The 21,919-nt window shown below is 34.4% G+C and overlaps 2 long non-coding RNA genes across 3 annotated transcripts; one reads left to right on the top strand and one right to left on the bottom strand.

The window, feature by feature from the left end:
* Nucleotides 1–3,447: 3,447 nt before the first annotated feature.
* On the bottom strand, nt 3,448–8,535 carry LOC146544506 (uncharacterized). The gene is made up of 2 exons (XR_014883180.1): nt 8,320–8,535; nt 3,448–5,189 (listed from the first exon to the last, which is right to left on the bottom strand). It is a non-coding gene; the product is annotated as an uncharacterized LOC146544506 (long non-coding RNA).
* Nucleotides 7,543–21,323, top strand: LOC146544505 (uncharacterized). Of its 2 annotated transcripts, XR_014883179.1 has the most exons (3): nt 7,543–8,138; nt 12,139–12,228; nt 15,701–21,323. It is a non-coding gene; the product is annotated as an uncharacterized LOC146544505 (long non-coding RNA). The 2 variants fall into 2 exon arrangements; XR_014883178.1 differs by lacking the exon at nt 12,139–12,228.
* Nucleotides 21,324–21,919: the final 596 nt, after the last annotated feature.

Genomic DNA, 21,919 nt, shown 5'->3' with positions numbered 1-21,919 from the left:
TACAATCCTAACAAAAATGGGTGAAATATCAGGATATTCATGGTTACTGAGTGGACTTACTATTAAATCTCATGCTGATAATCTTAGCAGAAATAAACAAACAAAACAAAACAAAAAACCTCATGAGACTCATGGCCTTCTCTGTAGCCCTCACAGGCAAATGTAAGAACCAAAGCAAAACAAATACACCACTTAAATAGCTATTAATAAGTGATTCATCGGTACATGATCCACAACCTTAGTGCCTGCCCAAAGAGGTGAACAAATACAGCACTTTCATTAACAGGAAGTTTTATTATTTTGTCTTTATTATTATTATTATTATTATTATTATTATTATTATGTCAGGCCAACAAAAGAAGTTAGGGAATTTTAGTGCATTTATTCTGATTTGGCTGGATGTTGCTCTGGGCAGCCTATTCTAGTGGTTGGCAACCCTGCACATAGCTGGGAAGTTGAATTTAGATGGTCATTGTAGTCCTTTTCAACCCAAGCCATTCTATGTTTGTATGATTTAGACATTAAAAGTTATGTTTACCAGGAAACATCACCTGGTAAATCTGTTATTAATATGATAAAAAATTTAATATTTTGTTCAAATACAGGTTTCTAGTAAATCTTAAGAAGTAGTTAGATGCTGTATATAAATTTTCTAAATAAGTCTTTGATAACATTGTAAGTAAAAAATTCAGACTCCTAAATAACATTTTAAACATTTTTTTTGTTAACAATATCATTTAGATTTCTCATTTTCTGTTTCTCATATTTCAAAAACAGTAAAAAATAAAATTAAATTAAAGGTAAAATATATTTGATGGTTTGAATCTAATAATGCCTTCACAGCAAACAGTTGTTTTGGTATGATCTGGATAGTGATTTAAAATTAAGTTGATGAAAACATATGGAATAGTTACGTAATATATCTGTTTATTCCCTGATATAATCAGATCATTCCTGCAAGATTTATAGAATAAATTAATTTATTGGGATGCTATCAAATTGTTTTTTAAAAAGAAAGTATATTGTATAAACCTGGAAATAAATAAAGAATATTTACTTTCTTTCATATAATGGTGATAATCCACACATGTTCCAGGTAGAAAGCCACACAGCAAACTATCTAAATTTCCCCGTGCAGCTCCAGAATATGAAATGTAGGGAGAATCATTTTAGCAATCAAATGAAGTATATAAATCTAGTTGGGAAGAGCCCTGTGGGACATCATCTCTGTTACTGTGCTGTCTCAGAAATCTTCTAGGCCCCCTCTACACAAACAGACTCCAAAGTGCATGAATGTCCAAACTGTTTATTTGCTTGGGCCGTATTGAGTAAAGAGGAATTGTCTTGAGCTGCATACATAGTATAATACAATTAATATATAAGTAACAAAACTTTTTAAAAAATATTTATTATTAAAACAAAAAAGTAAACAACAAAAACTTAAAAGTAAGGGAAGATCTGAACTTATTTTTGTGAAATAATGCATCAGTCTGGTTGATGAAAGCAGTTGCAATTCTCTGTGAGTTCTCAAAGTGTTCATTAGAGTTTTTTGATGAATTTTTACTATTCCTGTACCTGAAAATATCTGTTAACAAATATACATACTGCCAAAAACAATGACATGGATAAGGCGTAATTGTAAAGTTAGGGTTATTTTTATTTTGCAGTATAGGTCTTTTGAAAGTCTATTAAAGAGCGAAGATCAAATTTTTGAGTTGAATATATGACTATAACTCTACATATTCAATCTGAAAGTTTGTAGGTAATGCTTTCATGTTAATTGAAAATAGAGTCACAAATACACCAAATAATTGATGATTTTTTTGCAATCTTGAAACATACACAAATTCCTTTCTCAAAACAGAAAGAAAAGTTGCATAATTTTTGCTTTTTACAGGACTATGTTTAGCCAATATGGACAAGAAGGCAAATGGCATCTTGGCTTGCATTAGGACTAGCATAGCCAACAGGATCAGGGAGGCAATCATCTCCCTGTACACAACTCCGGAGAGGCTGCACTTCAAGTACTGTGTTCAGTTTTGAGTCCCTCAGTACAATAGGGACTGTACAGTACATTGAGGCCCTGTATGAGTATTGAGTATGTACAAAGAAGGACAACAAAGCTGATGAAGGCTCTCACAAGGAGCAGCTAGGGGAGCTGGGTTTGTTCAGTCTGGAGAAGAGGTGGTTCAGGGGAAACCTTATCACTCTCTAGAACCACCTGAAATGAAGTTGTAGCAAGGTGGGAGTTGTCCTTTTCTCTCACGTAATTAGGGATAGGACAATACAGAATGACCTTAAGTTGCACTGGGGGAGGTTCAGGTTGGATATTAGAAAGAATTTCTTCTCAGAAAGAGTAGTGAGCTGTTGTAACAGGCTGTCCAGGGCAGTGGTGGACCCACTGCCCCTGGAGGGGTTTAAGAAAAAAAAATTAGATGCCACACTTAAGGATATGGTTTAGTGTCTATCAAAATACATAAAATTAACTGCCATAACTTGAGTTAGTATGACACTGTGACCTCCCATTGCCCTGATGTCCCAAGACAGTTCTAATCGCGCACTGATTTTTTTTTTTGTTGCTGAGCAATTCTTAGGTAGAAAGAGCTGCCACCGTAGTGGCATGGGAATGGAGGCAGCAGCAAGCTGGATAAGCCACATGCAGCCCATGGATTGCTTTAATGGCAGAAGTCTGCATTCTTGCACATCATATTGGGTGAAATGTCCTCCACAGCAGATGTAAGAGCCTACGCTCTTTAAGTAGTCAGAGAATCTAACTATCTGCCCATTGGTGAAGAAGTATTGGTACTTTTTCCTCCTCAAAGTACATTTTCCAAAGTTATCAGTCCATTAGGTGGTTACAAATGCACAAACATTCCCTCTTTTTGCTGTTCTTTTTTATTTTATTTTTTGCTACAGATTATGTATTTACAATTTGCTTTCAATAATTAAAATCATGTATTAGTGTTACCAAAGTAACTAACAACGATTAGAATTTAAAAGTATATTCACCTGCCTTAAAGGCTGATAAATGTGTTCACCATGAATAGTAATTTTGGAAGCATTTAATAAAAATAAAATTACAGAGGAAGCAAACAAAAATATTGAAAAATATCTTATATTCTTACTATTTCCCTGTCACTCAAAGTATATAAAAAAGTGATCATTGTGATATATTTATTTTCACAATTGTTCCATGATTCTTTTTATGAAATGAAGATACTGTATAGTAATATTTGGTCCAGCTGAAGTTATTCACTTGATCAAGTATTCTATAGTCAATCCTAATATAATTAATGAGACTTCTGGAAGCTTAATTCATTGAATACTTTGCTCATTCATTTAAATTCCATCAAAAAGATTCTGCTGCAAACATTCTACATATGCACTCTTGAGTGCATAATGAGTGAGTGATTTTTTTTTGAGTGTAAAATTGAGTGTAAAATACTGTTGTAACTGAAAATGAAATACATGTTTATTAATAAACCAAAAAAGTGTAGGCAAAATTAAAGTAATACGATTTGAACTAAGAAATGGTCACAAGATTGATTTTCTTAATAAAGAGATAGGAAAATAATGTGATATCTAGCATTAAGAAGTGACAGTTTAACTTGCATTAATTAAGTATAAAATTGTTTCTATAAAAAGGCATTCAATACTTTTACTTGCTAATTTCTAATGTCATCCAACAAAGCAGACCCTAATTTTCCAGAAAAGTCAATGTATATTTTTCTCATACAATTATCATTCTCTTTAAGGTCATAATACAAAAGATAGTAACAAAACAAAAATAAAAGCTGGAAGACTCAGATTCAAACCTCTGACTCCATAACTTTAAATATCTAAAATATATTTTTATAAGGGAAGAAAAATGATGCAGAAAAGTCATTTATTATTAATTAAAACATAAAATATTTTTGCTATGTTCTGTTACTAGAAGAAAGATTCCCCTTACTTTGTCACTATGTTCTAAAATCACCAGGTTTGGAAGCTGAGACACTGATAGCTTGCTTAGAATTGAAGTTAAATATTTTGTAAAAAAATTAAAATTGGTAAAAATCCTTACAAAAGTTTTTGCATTACCACGGTGGATATTAGTGAAGTTTTACACTGAGGCCTTACAAAGAGTGTGATATAAGGGCTGTTCCTTCAATTGAGACAGGAAATACATTCAGAGATAATAGAAGTACTACCTCTTGGTCATAGAACCATACCATAGAATAGAATAGGATTGAAGGGATCTTAAAGATAATCTAGCTCTAAACCCCCTGATGTGGACAGGGTTGTCAGCCACTAGATCAGGTTGTTCAGGCCACCATCCAGACTGGCCTTGAACACCTCCAGGACATCCACAACTTCTCTGAGCAACTTGTACCAGTACCTCAGCATCCTCTGAATAAAAAATTTCCTCCTAACATTTATCTTAAATCTCCCCTCTTTTAGTTTAAAATACATCCACTTGTTCTATCATTATTAGACTGTGTAAAAGTTCAGTCTAATAGTTGCTTATAAACTTTCCTCAAGTACTGGAAGGCCACAATGAACTGGAGCCCTCCCTTCTTCAAGCTAAACAAACAACTTTTTTTCATAGGAGACGTGTTCCATCCCTCTGAGTATCTTTGAGATCCTGCTCTGAACCCACTCCAACAGCACTATTTCTTTCTTGTATTGAGTGCCCCTGGACTGAACATAATACTCAGTAGGGCCTCACAACAGCCTAGCAGACTGGGACAATCACCCAGCTGGTCACCCCTCTTCTGATGCAACCCAGGATATACTGTTGATTTTCTGGGCTACAAGTGCATGCTGCTGGTTCATATCCAGCTTTTCATCCACCTGGACCCCGACTCCTTCATCACAGGACTGTTCTTCTCCAAGTCTGTACATATGTCTTGAGATTCCTCTGACTCAAGTACAACACCTTGCACTTGGCCTTTGTGAACTTCATTGGATTCTCTTGGGCCAACATTTGAAGCTTGTTCAGATCCCTCTCGATATCTTCCATTCCTTCCATTGTATCACTGACAGGTGCTATATTTGCATATGTCTGGATGAATGTTTCTAGAATTGATTCATTTCACCTTTATCACAAAGTGTACTCTCAAAATATGGTTCCTACTGATACAGCTCTGGGACATCTCCTTAGCTTGCTTGAGAAAATAAACATTTGATTGAAGAGATTTCCTTTGAAGCTAAGTGTATTAAGAGAAAAGAAAATTTGATAATGTAAGTACTCAGAACATAAGAAATGTCAAAATAGGTTTCTTGTGTGACTTTGGTTTGTCCTGACAAGTCTCTGCCTTTAATTCATTAATAAATTACCTAATCACAGTGTGCTTCTACATATAGGTCCTTAATCACTGAATACACTAATTTACAGTTCTTTGACATTTTCTTTAAAATTAATTGTTCGTTAAAAGTTTGTTTAAGAATTTATTACATGTTACGAAAACAGTGAATGTAACTGTAATTTTCATTTATGTACAGTATTTTATTTTTTTATTTTCTTTTTCAAAATCTACTTGGAGATCAAGTATTTCAATCTCATTCCTACACTTTGAAACTGAGAATAATAGTTTGAAACAAAAATCAAACAATTCAATTTAGGTTTTCAATTTACTAATTTTAAAAGGAGAACATTTCTGGTCACTTCTGATTTGTGAGAGTGTGTGAAGAAACCCACGTATGAAAGCAGCCTTTCCATGACTACGCTTCATTTTAAGTACTTAGAAGTATTATTTCAGCTTTGCTGAATAAAAAATAATTTTAAAAATTTCAAAGCTGTCACAAATTGGAATTATACTCCAAGTTACAACTTATACTGTGACAAAGTAGAGAAATACAGAAGTGAAAAAGAAAGTACACTCTAGATTTTATAAAGTATATTCCTTCTCTGGGGCTGGTAAACTGATACTGCTAAACTGTAAAAGTAAAGCATCTCAGTAATTACCTGAACCTTTTCTCGCACATACAATATGAAGACTCTTATCATATATTAAAACTGCTGCATTTAGAAAGTTAAAAGGCCCTAGGCCTGCCCAGATCTTGTAATAACACAGACACACCTGTAGAACAATCACAACATTTCTAGAACTCAGAATTGTGAAGAATTTTTTCCAAATATTAAATGACTACAAAATAACGTTTTACTGGGTCAGTTGCAAACAGAGAGCCTGAGGCTTGGTTTACATTACAAAGTTCTGGTGGGAGAGCTATATCAACCTGCATTTCAGCAACAACAGGAAAAGAAATAACAAAAACTCTGCTATACTTTTACGCTGGAAATCCCTTCTATATAGACATAACTGTGCCCACAGAAGAGCATTTACTGGTGCCCATACTAATGTTAGAAGAACATGTGAGGAAAAGATAAATAATATGTAGCTTAGTGACACAAATGTACAAGCAGTTGTATCAGTGTAAAAATATTTTTAAAAGTAGACAAAAAAATCCTAGGACCTAGTCTCGCCTATGACTGACTATGGAGTCACATTTTGATATTTGTTCCTTTTGTAGTTGGTTCCCTCTCCAATTCATACAAAAACAATACCTTATAATGACAGCTTTCTTATACATTTATTAAAAAAATCTTTGTCAGAGAACCAAAACTGACATGGTAGATGTGGATACTAAATATTAACTTTTCCATGTAAGCACTTCATACAATATATTTTCATATTAAGTATTATGCATTTTTAATATTATTAGGGATAATGTATAGTAGTACCTCTCTTAAGTCCAGCTATAGGTTTCTTTTTTAAGAAGAGATACATACTGAATTACTGATACACAGAATTACCTGAAGAACATGAAAGTGCTCAGTGTTTTCCACTGTCTTCTCAAAAGCTTTCTAATGTCAGTTATTTAATTGCTCTGCAGACAATCTAAAGCACTTACATCATTGCATTTAGTGAACACAGAACATAGGCTTCAAATTCATGGCACTGAAATTCATCATAACTCTAATTTCTGGAAATACTGATATCGCAAAAGGATTTTAATGAGTGTTCACACAACAATTTGTAGAATGTGTTTTTTTTTATTTTCCCGATAGTTTGTTTTTCCCAACAGTATCGGTATTTGTAAAACAAAATGTACCAAAGCCAACTCACAGTTTTCCACTAGTCAAAGAATAGTCTGGAATCTGTATTTCAGAATTTTTTACCAGTCCAGAGATGATTATAGGAAAAACAGTTTCTTTTTCTATGCTTTTTTTCAGTACATCATTAGCTTAATTTCAGGTGTTAGTTTAGCTATTATCTGTTTTACAGTAACTATAGATGTAATCAGAGTCCCTGACTCTGTGATTGCTTCACTTAAAAAAATTTTAAACATTTCTAGTATAGTCTAAATGTTTACAAAAATAAAGCAAATAACAGAAAAATAAAAGACTACTTCTAAAGCTAAAAATCTTCAGTTATCTTCTTTTCTTTGATTGCTAGATGGTCCAAATGTCATTGTCTATTATCATATTGTAAGAGATTATTCTTTTACATCATTGTCTCAAAGCTTGCTGGGGAAACAGATGAACAAGTCCAGGCAAGTCCTGGGCAAGGGTTGTGAAATCCTTTGTCTGAGGGACAGAGATAAGGCCAGGGGCAACGAGAGAGAGATAAGCTGCAGCTTAATAGCCGTGAAGCCATCTTTTGTGTGGATTTATCTCAAGGATGATGGCCATCTCAGGGGGCACTCACATGACTCTTGCTCAAGCGCACAGGGATGTCACATAGGCAGAAGAAAAGTAGGATAAAAGAGGAATCAAAAACCATGAGGTTTAGGTTTTCGGGCAAATAGATTCCTCATGAAGAAGAACAGAGGTCTTCTGGCAACAGATTCCTCATGAAGAAGAGGTTTCTGCCATGAGAAGCCTCACAACCTGCCTCTCTGCCTCCTGGACTTGCTCTGCGCTCTACCACAATGCTGAAGAAGAACAAAGGTGTCTGCCGTCAGATTCCTCACTATGGAATCCCTATATGCTGATGGACACTCCTGGGCCTCCTACCTGAATCCTGCTGCTTCCTCCTGGATTGGCTCTGCAACTTCTTCCTGCCACCTGCTTGCTGCCCAAGGCCGGCCATGCTGCTGCTTTTGCCTCGGACCTTCGAAACCTCGTACAATGGGACCGCTGCTGGATCCTGGTGGTGACTATCCCTGCTTTACACAATTCCTGCTTCTTTCTTATCTTTTCTATTGCTCTCCTTCCCTTCCCCGTCTCCCTGATTAGGATTTTGTTCAATCAATGGATATACAGATGGTATAGATATATATCCAGGAGCTTGGCTAATAGAATTTATATTGGAGAAATAAGAGAAAGTCACTCACCCTGTCCTGGGCTCACAAGATGAACTCCTGATGGAGCAGATCTCCAGAGAGATCCTTCCCCACTGGCAGTCAGCTCTTAAATGGGTCTAGGAGAGGTGGAGCCAGGCTCCACCCCTCCCTGCAGCACAGGTGAATTGCCTTCACCTGTGCTCCCATGGCTGACTCATTGCTCGCCTCAGGTGATCAATCAAAGGTTCAGGCCGTGATTCAGCAGCCCCATACAGATTTATAATAAACTGGTTGGACTAACATTTGAGCTGTTGTTTCTTAATCTCACACCAGATATTAAAAGAACCTCATCTCCCTCCTATAAACAGGAGTGAGACACGTGAAATAAATACTGTATTAAATAACATCTATATGGGTAAGGAAAGATTTTTAAAAATGAATACAACTCATACTTGTGGTTTTGAAGTTTAGATATGGGATTTGTTTAATCTTTTAATGGAAATTCTGTGGATAAATCAGAATTTTCTAGAATTTACTGTCTTGATCGAAATGTTTCTTCCCATATACCAGTCATCCTAACTAGAAGACTGTTGTACATCAAGGAGTTAGTGACTCATATAGGTTATCCTGGATAGGCGCAGACCTTTGATGTGCTGTGCACTCATATAGCTTGTCCATCAGAATTGTGCTGTGCTGCAAGCTCAGCCAGTTATCCCTGATGTAAACAGCTTCCATTGCATACTAGTGATTATGCCATCTGTGTGTCTTTATCTCAAAGAAAAGTCATCAGTTTACCCTGTGTACATGGCTGTTGTAGAAATACTATATAGAATTGTTTTCTATTAAGATAATCCAGGCTGAACTTGAACAACAAAAATGCGATTGTATTTCTTGCTTGAGAGTTGATCAGGGTATGCCTTGCCATCATCAGAGGTTTCTTGCTACCAGATGATGCACAGCTGAGGGCTTCCCATATCTGAAGTCTAATCTATCCTCTTTTTCATTCTAGCATTAGCTTCAGGAAGTCATATTTGTTTCAGAGTCTGAAGTCTGGTGGCAATTTTATTGGGATCATAAGAAACACTAGCCCCAGTGCATTACAACAGCCACAAAGAATTAATACATATTTCTGTGCAACAGAAAGAAATAAGAAAATATGGTTAGACATTTTACTGTACAAACAAATATATACTATAAATAATAGCCGTAATATAATATTGCAGATTGCACTTCTAAGTTTTGATTCATGTACGTTATATTATTTAAATTACATTGCTAGTGAACAGGTCAATATCATTCTTAATTTCTACAGTAATTAGGTGGAGAGAAATAACGTAATTCTTAGTTAAAGAACAATGGACAATTTCCTACTCCTCAAAGAAATGTGTTCAAGTTGTATTTACTTTCCTAAGAACTCTATTTCAGTACCACTTCAAGGCACATAAAAAGTTATTTTTCATACTGTACTCTAGGCTCCAGGCAGAAGGTACCTTTTCAGTCTTATTTTTTCATGACATAACAAACACGAAAAGTTATCTCAAACACAGTTAAGTTTTCAAAGAGCTACTTGTAAACTTTGTGCTGAGGAGATCATGTTGCTTTAGCTTTAATCTTCACAGAGCAACATAAATAACATCAATTTGAACCTACAGTGAAGAAAAAGCCCTCATATACAAATAAACAAAAATTCCTTACTGGGATTGAAAATTAATTCCCATCAGTTCTACTTTGGCAGTTGTGCCTTGAAGAAAGTCAACCAAAATCAAGGAAGTTTTTTCAGCATAAATTAGATTCCCTCAGATATCTAGAAAACACTGTCTCTAAAATGCAGAAAAAACATGCCATATTTTTCCCCCTTATTTAGTGTGAATGCTTTGTACTCCAGCTATAGTTATTAGATTATTAAAAACAAAAAATATGATAAACCTACATTTGTCTAGGAAGTTAAAAATAAATATACCATGCTAGTTCATTACAATAATCAATTTTTCACTATTTTCATCTGGAAAATACAAAATAAACTCAGCGATCATCATGCCCTGTTTGAGTAGAAAAGTTATTATTTAATTTTAGCTACAGACAACGGCATAAAAACAACAATCTCAAGTCCTCTATTATTCAAGAATAAAACTCCTTAAAACTTGTATAAAATTAGACAAAACTCTGTCTAAGATCTTGTGAAAAATCAAAGAGAAAGCATAGTCAGAATGTGGAAGTTAAGCCAAGGCACATGGGATACAGGCAGATGATACAAGATAACCAGCATGGCTTCATCAATGGCAAGTCGTGCCCGAACAACATATGATGGCATAACTGCACCAAAGGACAAGGAAGGAGCCACTGATATCATCTATCTGGACTTCAGTATGGCCCTTGACACTGTCCTCCAAAACATCTTTCTCTCCAAACTGAAAATACATGGATTTGATGGGTGGACTGTTTGATAGAAGAGGTTATAAATAATTTTTAAGTAATTTATTTCCTTCTTGTAAAGATACATTGAAATTGATGACTCCATCAATGTTCTCTGATGGAGCTATAACTAGACAGGAAGTACCTCTCTAAAACAAGGAAATTTGCATTTTCTTTCTCACTTGTAGGAACTCTCTTACTTCAGATTTTAGTAAATAAGCTCTATCCTTACTGTCTAACACACAGTAGAGACCTACAGTCTCAAGAAATAATAAAAATTGGTAAAAGCTTAGATTTATGCAGGAGACTGTCTCAGTAGAGTTCAATGCAAAATCACATCTAACATGCTTATAAATTATGAAAACCACAAAAGAATGGAAAGAAGAATTTTCACATCATTCTGCTGAATATAGCAATTCATAGTTTGAATTGATGCATTACTGTGTATATAATTACATATAATTATATGTAACATTGTCTAAACATAAAGCAGAGGATCACAAACTCCTTCAACTCTTCAGACAGATCAACAGAACTGTATGTGATAAAATGATACAAACTCGAAAATAGAAGAAGTCAAATTCTCTGTATATATAGTAGAGAAAGAATTTTCTTTCTCTATGAGTTAGTATGCCATAGTTGATTTCCTGAAATTGAAAGACTATGATGTTTATCAACATGCAATGGTGTTTGTTCACTACGTTGATTTTTATTACAGGTTTCCACAATTTGAAATAATTACAAAAGAAACAACAGAAACAGATTTTTGATTGTTCATTGTTTGTGGCATCTGTAGGAAATGTGTTGGCTTGACATCAACCATTAACAGGCTCCACTTAAAATTAAGGGAAAAACAGTTGCTAATTATAAACATTGTCTATAATGGAGCTTTGTAGTTTACATAATTATATTTTGTGAAAGAAAGGAGGCAAGCTTGGTCTGACTTCATTTTTCCATTAGAAAAGATTCAACTGTCTTCATCCCATGGTACCAGCTGCACTGTGCTTTGTATGAGATCACTGTGCTTAATTTCAATAGCCTGCAGAGAGAGTTTATTTTTTAAGTGCTGTCTCTTGCAGATGTGCCAAGGGAAAGATAATTTTGGTCTCTCTAATCATATGCAGAAAGCTAGTCCTGTTCTGAAGCTTTACTTCACATGGTGCTTATAGAGTGGCCTTGTATCAGAAATGGTTGTTTCAAATTAAAGAACGTTTTAAGTCAGCCTGTTTCCCATAAGGATTCTCCAAAAAATACTTACTTATTAAATATCCATACTTTGCTACTCAAGAGTAGTACTCATTTGCTACTAAATGCTATTTGAAGTACTCGTTTGCTACTAAATGCTATTTGAAAAGAAAATATGTATAAAAATTCTGTAAATATGACTGATATTAAAAAAAAAAAAAGTACTAAAAAATGACACCAGGAACATAAAATTTATCTCAACAAAACTTTTAGATTCAAAAGCCCTTGTACCCTGACAGAGAACTTTGAGCACCAAGCCCAGCTCTGCAGTGAATGTGGAAGAACAAGTTTTCCTTTTCCAAGGTGTGTTGTTGTTTTAAGTCAGGCTAAGTACCTATGGAATAAAGTCTACAAATGTATAAACTTGTTTTTAAAATCCCCACTTTTCTGGACAACCAGTACATATAGTACAATAAATTTCTTTGCCTGATCACAGATATTCAGCAATAAGGTCTAGGTCTTGTAGTGTCAAATAGTGTCTTGTGGAAATGACATTCTACCCTGTGAATTCTAGATGTAGGAGGTTTTAAATTTCTTTGGCAATACAGATACTCAGCAAAGTAACTTTTACTCCCCACATTTATGCATTTTTACATTTACAACCTCCTTGTTAAACTCAAAGGAAATATTTAGCTGAGTTATTTACAAAAATGGGAAAACATTTATGATTTAAATAGCTTTTTGAGTAATTTTTTTCCTATTTCTAATAAATATTTCTGAAAGTACCTTCCTTTTCTGAGGGCAAATTAACTAGTATTTTACTAGTTAATTTTTACAGAGTGTGTATGAGTATGCATGGAAAGGATTTAAAATGATCTGGTTAAAATAATGGAAATAGATTCAGTAAAGAAACTGACAATGGAAGACTCACTCAGTGTTATTGCATGGATCAGCCAGTAGAACAGAGCTGGACCTAATCACAAAACCTATAAAGTCACTCAAAAGTAAAAATAACAAAAGTAAGAATGACCATACATAATCATAAAATTACTATGCGAAAAGACAATGCTTGCTTGTGCAATAGGAATGGTAGGAGACAAAGTAAGCTTTCTAATCTTCGAATATTATTTATGCCTTGAAATGAAGGAGCAGAGAAATAATGAGACTTTTTTTTATGTTAATCCCTTCTTAGAGGATTAGGAAGTAAAACTAGCAGAGCAGATCCTGACTATTTCTTAAAGCAAGCCTTTAATCACATTATAATATAACTGAATGTAGCTTGGTGTGGTGATTTTTTAATTATAATTAAATACTTGCAACATGTATCAGTGACAATATCCCTATTGCTAGGCATCTACACTGGGATATATTTATAATGATGATTTGAGACTGAAGCTGGTTGAAAGTGTTCTGAACATGCGTAATATCTGGAAAACAAAAAAAAACATATTGCAGAGAAGGGAAAAAAAAAGACAGAAACTAATATTTTATTGTCTATAATTGAAAAAAAGTCACATTCTGAGACACCTACTGACTTTAATGATACATAGATCTATTGTTGAGAATTTTTCTGAGAAAACAAGGATTTTTTATCTAGAAATCTTTGTTTATAATTTACAAACCTTATAACAATAGATAAGTAATCAGATCAGTCATGACAATTAAGAGACTTTCAATTTAAAGCTCTAGCTCAGTTCAGGAAGACCAGGTATTTTCAACCTGAATCCTATGCAGATCACAGAATCACAGAATCGTAGAGGTTGGAAGGGACCTCCAGAGATCATCGAGACCAACCTCCCTGCCAAAGCAGGTTCCCTACACCAGGTCGCACAGGTAGGCATCCAGGCGAGACTTGAATATCTCCAGAGAAGGAGACTCCACAACCTCCCTGGGCAGCCTGTTCCAGTGCTCCGTCACCCTCACCGTGAAGAAGTTCTTACGCACATTCGTGCAAAACTTCCTATGCTGCAGCTTATGTCCGTTTCCCCTTGTCCTGTCTCCACGTACCACTGAAAAGAGACTGGCCTCTATGACCATTATGGCCGCCACACCTCAGATATTTATAAACCTGGATCAGGTCCCCTCTCAGTCGTCTTTTCTCAAGGCAGAGTAGAGGGAGAGGATCACCTCCCTCGACCTGCTGCCACACTCTTTTTAAAACACCCCAGAATACCATTGGCCTTTTTGGCCACAAGGGTACACTGCTGGCTCATGGCCAACCTGTCGTCCACCAGGATGCCCAGGTCCCTCTCTGCAGAGCTCCTCTTCAGCAGATCATCCCCCAACCCATACTGGTGCATGCAATTATTCCTTCCTAAATGCAAGACTCTACACTTGCTTTTGTTAAACCTCAAAATGTCACCATTATTATCAAGTTATCAACCATCCTGTGGTATAACTTCCTTAACAATTATTCATAAAACATTTGAAAGATCTTAATTTTATCTAAATTTAAACATGGATATTTGAAGTCTTACAAATGGTTCCCCTGCAACTTCTCTCACAAAGGGGATATTTAGCTGTCCTAATGTCCTCTCAAAAGAAAGAAGAACCCTCCAAAAATGAAAAATAATAATAATAATAATAATAATCATGGATAAAGAGGAGTGTTCAGTGAAAAAAAAGGAGAGAGTAGTACTTTTATGTCAAAATAAATAATATGGTACTATGTTTAATTTGTAAGAACATAGTGTTAATTTTTAAAGATTACAATTTGCAAAGACATTACCTACAAAAACATGCTGCAAAATTCCATGTTTATCAAAGAAGGTTTCGCAAATACAAAGCAGAAGAAGTGAAAATAGTCTGTCATTTTTTAAAACAATAAAGTTACACCTGAAACAGACTGTATTATAAACACTAGATACATGGTAGCACATAATATGGACTTTTTAATTTTTGTAATTTATTATTATATGCCCATATTCTGAGAATTTTATATTTTTTAAACATGAAAATACAGGAATTAAGTATTTAAAAAGTACAATATGAAATAAAAGTTGTAAATAAATTAAGTAGGTCACTTCTACTGTGAATTAAAAAGTAGTTCATTACTAGCAATGAAGTGGAAATCAAGCGTATTCATCAAAAAATCCCATTTTGGTATGTAAGCAGAACTGCTCATTTTCCACTCCTGCCCCATTAATAAAAATTAATTGTTTCTGACTGATGAATGATTCAGTGAAATTTATTGTCAAAATACCCCCCAAAAATGTACCTTCAAAAAATAAACCTTTTTGTCCTAGTCTCCCATTCAGCACTACACCCATCAGAGGAAAACCTGTTTCAGCTGTTTCTAGATCTGGTAGCACCACGCTGGCCACCACATCCTCCGTTTCTATTATATATTATGTATTCTATTCTCCATTTCATTTATACATTTGACATGAGCATTTTGACTTCAAAATAAGTTAGGGAAAGGAGTTTAAGATGTCTGTGTTTAGAATTCTCTGAATTTATGCTGCTTTCTGACATGCAAGTCCTTAAGACTTCCATTTAGGCACATCCTCTTTATATCCAGCAGGTCAGGTAGCAAGTTGTTAAGTGCCTTTTATATTAATGTAAGCTTTCTTAAGATTTCTTTGTTATTTCTCTGGAAGCATCAACATCTGTGAGTAATTTAAATGATTTCCCATTAGATACTTAGCTTATTGAAATAACTGCTGAGACAGTAAACAGTATTTTAGTTTGGCAAAAGTTTTTTCCCCTTGGGTTACAGTAAGGAAATCATGGTTGAAACCTGCGTGGAATTGTCTTCACAACAGCAAAGAGTTAGGGTAAATAACTATTCATTACATTTTGGAATTGAAATATTCCTCTTGTGATGTCCCTACAGGATATGAAAGAGAAAAAGTCTAAGTGTGAGTAGATTTTCTCAAAGGTGGCTGCCTATATGAAGAACTGCATCTATGTGGTATGACTTTTTTTATTTTTTATTTTTTTTAAAGAAAATCCACTCCTTTTCACTACCTGAGCAAAGATGTTGTTAGTCAGTGTAACTATTTTGTTGTTGTATCAGATTCACTTTGTTGCATACTTCCTCCTGTCTGGTTTCTATTTTCAGTCATTTACACATCCCCTGGAGAGAGAAAAAGAACATGCTTGACATATGCTGAACAAAGGTAATATCCAGATATTTGAAGTGAGCATCTGGGTTACAAGGAATGGCAGAGAGTGTGATTTTTACATTTGGCCTTCTTGTTTATCAAAATTCTTAAAGGCAAAGGGCAATTATTCATTTAAAAGGAAAAAGGGAGAAGAGTCAAAATAAGAAATAGACGTTATTATTTTCACTTCAACATACTGAATTTTCTCAGATTTTTCAGTTCTTCAGGCAGATTTTTTAGTCTTAGGCAGATAAAAAATATGGACATATATAGCCCATTTTGATTAAATAAAATGAAGGAAGTTTTCATAGGGAAGGTAGCTGAGTCTTTAAAACAAAAATAGCATATCCGGATGATCATTTAAAGTGGAAATAAAGTGTAAGAGTCTGTTTCTTTTTCCTTTAGTACTAGTTCCTTTTCCTTTTGCTATTCAGTACCAGTGCACACCCAAGTAACTCCAGTATAAAAACCATTCTAATTCCTGTATTTTAATATTAAACCCTCACACATGGTCTCATTGTATTTAAATCACAGCCAGTGCAAGGTATGAAAGAAGGTTGTTACATTAACTTCCCTCTAAAGCATTTGTAGAGTCATACAAATACTTGGAAGGTTTTTAAAAAAATACTCTAAGACTACCTTGTACATATCTAGTAACAGTGTCTTCTGTTTTTAATGCTGGCTGCATATCAACTCGATCTCTCAATGTAATTTCTCAAACTCTTTGACTACTTCTGTTGTGCATTTTTACTTCCATGTTTCTTTCTGCATTAATAGTGCTAGACAGAAGCATTGGGATCACAATGCACACAAAAAAATAGCAAACAAAACAAACTTCACCAACACCTCCAAACTGAGAGTCTGTTTATACAAGGGCTGCTATGAAAGTAATGCAGTGAGGAAGTGGATGGTGCCACTGGCAACAATGCGTCACCTCCACAGATGCAGATATTTACAAATGCAGTATGAAGACTCTTGTTCATCGCTGGTGAAAATACATAGCTACTGCTGGTGACTATCTTGAAAAATAGTCTTGTAGCAAGAATTTGCTCTATTAAATAATGTTATTGCACTCTTTGTATCTGTTATAATTTCCATGGAAATAAATAGGAGGCATTTCTTTCAGAACAACTACATAGTATTATCATTTACGGAATTTGTATCATTTATTTGTTTAAAGTTGTCTTGCGTAATTCCAAGCAAATTGCTTGGTTGAACTGGTTGGCAAGAAGAAATAGGGGGAAAAAAAGGGAAAAAAAAAGGAAAAAAGACAAGATATGTGTCCCGGTTTCAGTTGGGATACCAATGATTTAGTCACTGCAAGCAGTGGTCACAATAAGTCAACGACTTTTCAGCTTCTCACACTGCCCTGCCATTGAGGAGGCTAAGGGTGCTCAAAAATCTGGGAAGAATACAGTCAGGACAGATGATTCAAACTGGCAGAGGGACATGGTGCTTAGCTGCCTGCCATTCTAAGCCACAAAAATATCTAATAAGAAATTAGATATCTACGAAAGACTGGAAGAGTTCTCCTATAGATTTGACATGTTTCACTTGCTAACTATGGAGAAAACTTCACTGGATATATACCAGTGAATTTTAAGTGATACAAATGCTATCTAATGTGTCTTCAACTATTCTATTTTTTTCTAGGATCCATGTACAGAACAAAACGGATCAACAATTATGTCTTCTCTAAGGGATATATCTAAAATAGGTGACATGAATAATCTTAACAGAGACCTTAGAGAAAACCAACATGAAGAGATTTCAATTTTTTCTTTAATTTTTAGATTACTAAAGTTAGCTGAGATGAATCTCTGCTCCTTAAGTACTTAACAAAATGTGATGAGCACCTTCAAAACATAATTCATCTAAAAAAAAATGCATCTACATGGATACATGTTAGAATTGCATCTTTAAATAAATATTTCTATGTGAAGACAACATAAAGCACATATTCCGGTAAACAAAACATCTTTTAGGATAATTCTGCTTTCTTGCTCATAATTCTGGATCTCAAAATAAATAAATAAATAAATAAATAAATAAACAAATAAAAATTCACCACAGTTATCTGGGTGAATTCATATTCAAATTGTTGTATTTGAGGATATTTTATGAGGTCACAGAAGACATGAAAAGCAAAAAGAACATTCATTTCAGAAGAGTACAAATAAGAAATACTCTAATCCATAACTTTTTCTATCTATGATTACTATGTAGAAAAAGTGAAAAGTGTTAGTGTTCTTGTCCTAATTTATTACTGGTGTATGTCATTCTGTTTAGTTTGCACTAGATGCCTTTAGGTTTAAATTTACTGTAAATCCAAGCTGCTGAAGTAGGCATTGACTGTTTCTCTGAAAACTTACTTACAGGGATCTATGCACACTCTCAGTGCTTACAAGATTGATTTGTAGCTTCAAGCATAAGACACTTAAGGGGATCTGAAAGTAGGATGGCCACACAGCTGACACGTTATAGTCTTGGTTGACTGAACAGAGGATCTGTATGCTCTTTTAGTGCCCCCTGACGGCCAACTCATGAAACTTAGGTAGACGTTTCAGATAATACATGAATCAATTACATATGCAAGCAATTAGGATGACAATGAAAGGTTGGTTTTCTTCTTTTTAATAACCTTAAAAATAGGATTTACTTTTTTTCATTTTAAAAAATATTTGTGAGAAATGAACAAATAATAAGAATTTGAATTGACATTTCTAGTTAATAAGAAAAAAATTATATATATATAATTATATTTAATTAAAATATAATATATATTTGCTTTGGTATAAGTGCCAAAACTTACTGTAAGAGCAAGGAAAACAAAAGGATAAGTTCAACAAACTGGGAGGCAGGAGAGGAGGAAGATATCTCATCAGGACCTGTTCACTCGAAACATGGAGAAATCTGATTGGAATTCCTGAATTTACAATAACAGTATCATTTTCCTTTGATTAGCTGTTTGGCTGTTTGATTTCCATCAACGTTTATTGGGGAAAGGTGATCTGTATATCACTTCTCTTGAAACACCACTGTATCATATATAAAATTAAATGGTTCCCTGAGAAGAAACTCTCTGACAATCTTTCATTTAGACAGTTTGAATATTCTGTGCAAACAGGAAAGGCTTTCAACAGATGCAATTTACCACAGAATATCCTTTAAACCAAAAGGATTTTTTTTCCCCCCAACATAGATTACATAAAGGAATATTATTATTTACGTTATTGTCTCTTTAGTGTTCTATATACTTTAAGTCTGAATAGCTGTTTTGCTAAGGGCCCAATTCTGCAAATATTATTGCACTGGATTCATTTTGCTTTCATGTTCAGTCTCTTTGAAGTCAAATGCATCAGAAAGATGAATGCGAGTAATCATATTATAGACATTTGGAGAATCAGATCTTGAATTTAAATGTAGTGAAGTACGTTGATGTGGTCAATCTAGGAAATATTAATTTCTACTTGAAAATGCTAATTTGAAACTCCGAAATTGTTTAGAGCTAGGGGAAATGAAATAAATGGCAAACAGTAAGGCAAATATTTTTTCAGCTCCATGAGAAATGTTTGAGTCTTTAATACTTCAGTGTCTGCTGAACATCTTCTCCAGTTTTCTTTGACATAAAATAGAGTTAGGTACATTCCCTAAGAGAAGAAAACTAAACCAGTCACCCAGAGTTTGATGTTCCTTTATTTGTCATTCTGAATCATAGAAAAGAAAGTTGGCTTTTGCACTTCTGATGACATCTGATAATTTCTCATTTAATGAGCAATTGAAGTCAGTAGAATTTAATGCGATTTCCTAGTATGATACATTCTTTTTTCTTATTGTCTTCACAGGTCTCTTCAAGATATTTAGAGAACTGAGAGGCTTATTGTTCTATAGTGTATCTTATTATTAGAGAAGAACATAAGCATAGATATTTCTTTAGTACTTTAGTCACAGCAATCATACAACATCTTCTGTTAAAAACTTCCAATCTCATTTTTATCTCGCCTTCTACTAATCCATAAAAGTTCTCTAAACTTATGCTTTTTCTCAATTTTTAAAATATGATTTATTGTTTCAATTTATTTTTGCTTTAAGTACTATATATTCATTAAATGCCTCCAAAAAGTGTAATCTGTACTAGATCTGCATTTTATATGTATATATTTGTGTACTTATGTATATAAAACATATATATAACTTCTAAGTTGCTCACAACTCCTAACTAGGAAGTATTGTGGAAAAAATATGAACATAAATTACATATTGACTTCATCCTTATTCTTTTTATAAATTTTCTTTTGTTTCTTTTAATTAAAAAAAATGCTATTTTCTGCATAGTTCTATTTTCATCTTGTTCTTTTCTGCAAGTGCTTTTTAGGAAGTGTATGCCTTACAGTTTTTAGCAATTGTAGCTTATCTGCAAGAATTGACTTTGGGAAGCACCTTCCAGTACTGTGACAAGCAATCAGGTAGTGAGAGACCTCTGAATTAAACTCTGACTAACCTGATGCACCCATTTAGTAAAACACAGGAATAGATGCATATTATATATGTATCCGAGCTCTGATACCTCTGCAAAACATCACATCAGTTAATGAAATTTCCACAGATGATACAAAACTTGGGAAAGTGTTGGATTTAGAATAACTATGGTTATTCTAAGCATGGCCAGGAAGCCAAGGGAAATGGTGAGTTCCCTTCACAAGGCATTCACTTCACCTAATCTACAATCTTGTCTTTGGTCTTCCATTCATAAAAGACATTAATAGAGTGGGACAAGCTCAGCAGAGGGCCCATAAACTGGTTAAGTGCGGGACATTTGCAAAATGAAGAAAGACTGAGTAAAATGTGGTTGTTGAGCCTACCCAGGCAATTGCTTTTGGGCACCTAATTACAGACACTGCCAAGCATTCACAGAGAGCTCATCAAGAAGCCAGAGCCAAACTCCCAATGGTGCAAGGCAGGAAGATGAGAGATGATAGATATAAGCACAGATATCCAGGTTGATTATATAGGTTGACTATATCCAAGAAAAAAAATTTTCTTCCAAGAAGACAGACAGTGGAACAAGGTAACCAGAGAAGTTGTGAAGTATTCATTTTCGATGCTTTTCCCCTACCTGCTGCATCAATCCCTAAGCCACCTGGTATGACTTCTGAGTAGGCAGTACTGAGAATCAAACACTGGATTTAGATAACATCCTGAGGTTTCTTCCAGCATTCATTTTACTATCATCCTGTGAGCCTATGGTATTTATAGCATAATTTTCCTTTCATGAACCTTAAAATTAGAACTGTTTAAGAATGGACACATGTAGAACAAAAAAGATGAAATTAAATATTATTTTTGGAACTATCTTCTGATACATAAGCTCCATGCTGTTTTTTTTTTGTTGTTGTTTGTTGTTTTTTTTTTTTGGGGGGGGGGGGGGGGGGGACAGGGAGGGGTTGGTCAATGATCCCATTGCTTTGTGCTGTTTGAGAATGTTATTCCTTATTCTTTATGTCTTCTTTGAAGATAAGTAGAGCAGTTTTACTCCTTTACTCCTTCAAAAGACACTCTAACATCCCAGTCATTTTTTTGTAATTATTATACTCATCATGTAGAGGCTTATGCTGGAAATAGAATAGAATATTAACCCCTCAGAACTGTAGGGATAAACTGATATATTCCCTAAGAAACGTGGGTAAATTTATGCAGGAGTTAGTACGTGTGTGCTGCAAGGATAATGTCTATTTACAACGTATAGCTTTGCTAAAAAAGTATCTACTTTCAGGGGAAGAACTATCAGTGAAATAATTAAATTTCACTATAAAGAAGCATTTTGAAAAAATTATAACTAATTACAGTTTATCAAAATTTTAAAACAAAACAATAGGGCATTATTTCCTTCAAAACTGCTTTCAAATTATTAATCTAGATAAATTTTATAGTAGCATGGCCAGGTGGAA

The sequence above is a fragment of the Meleagris gallopavo genome, chromosome 4 (genome assembly GCF_905368555.1).
Source record: "Meleagris gallopavo chromosome 4, MGAL_WU_HG_1.1, whole genome shotgun sequence".
Taxonomy (NCBI): Eukaryota; Metazoa; Chordata; class Aves; order Galliformes; family Phasianidae; genus Meleagris; species Meleagris gallopavo.
The sequence above is the reverse complement of the archived record's forward strand: the minus strand, read 5'-3'. Positions and strand labels throughout refer to the sequence as shown.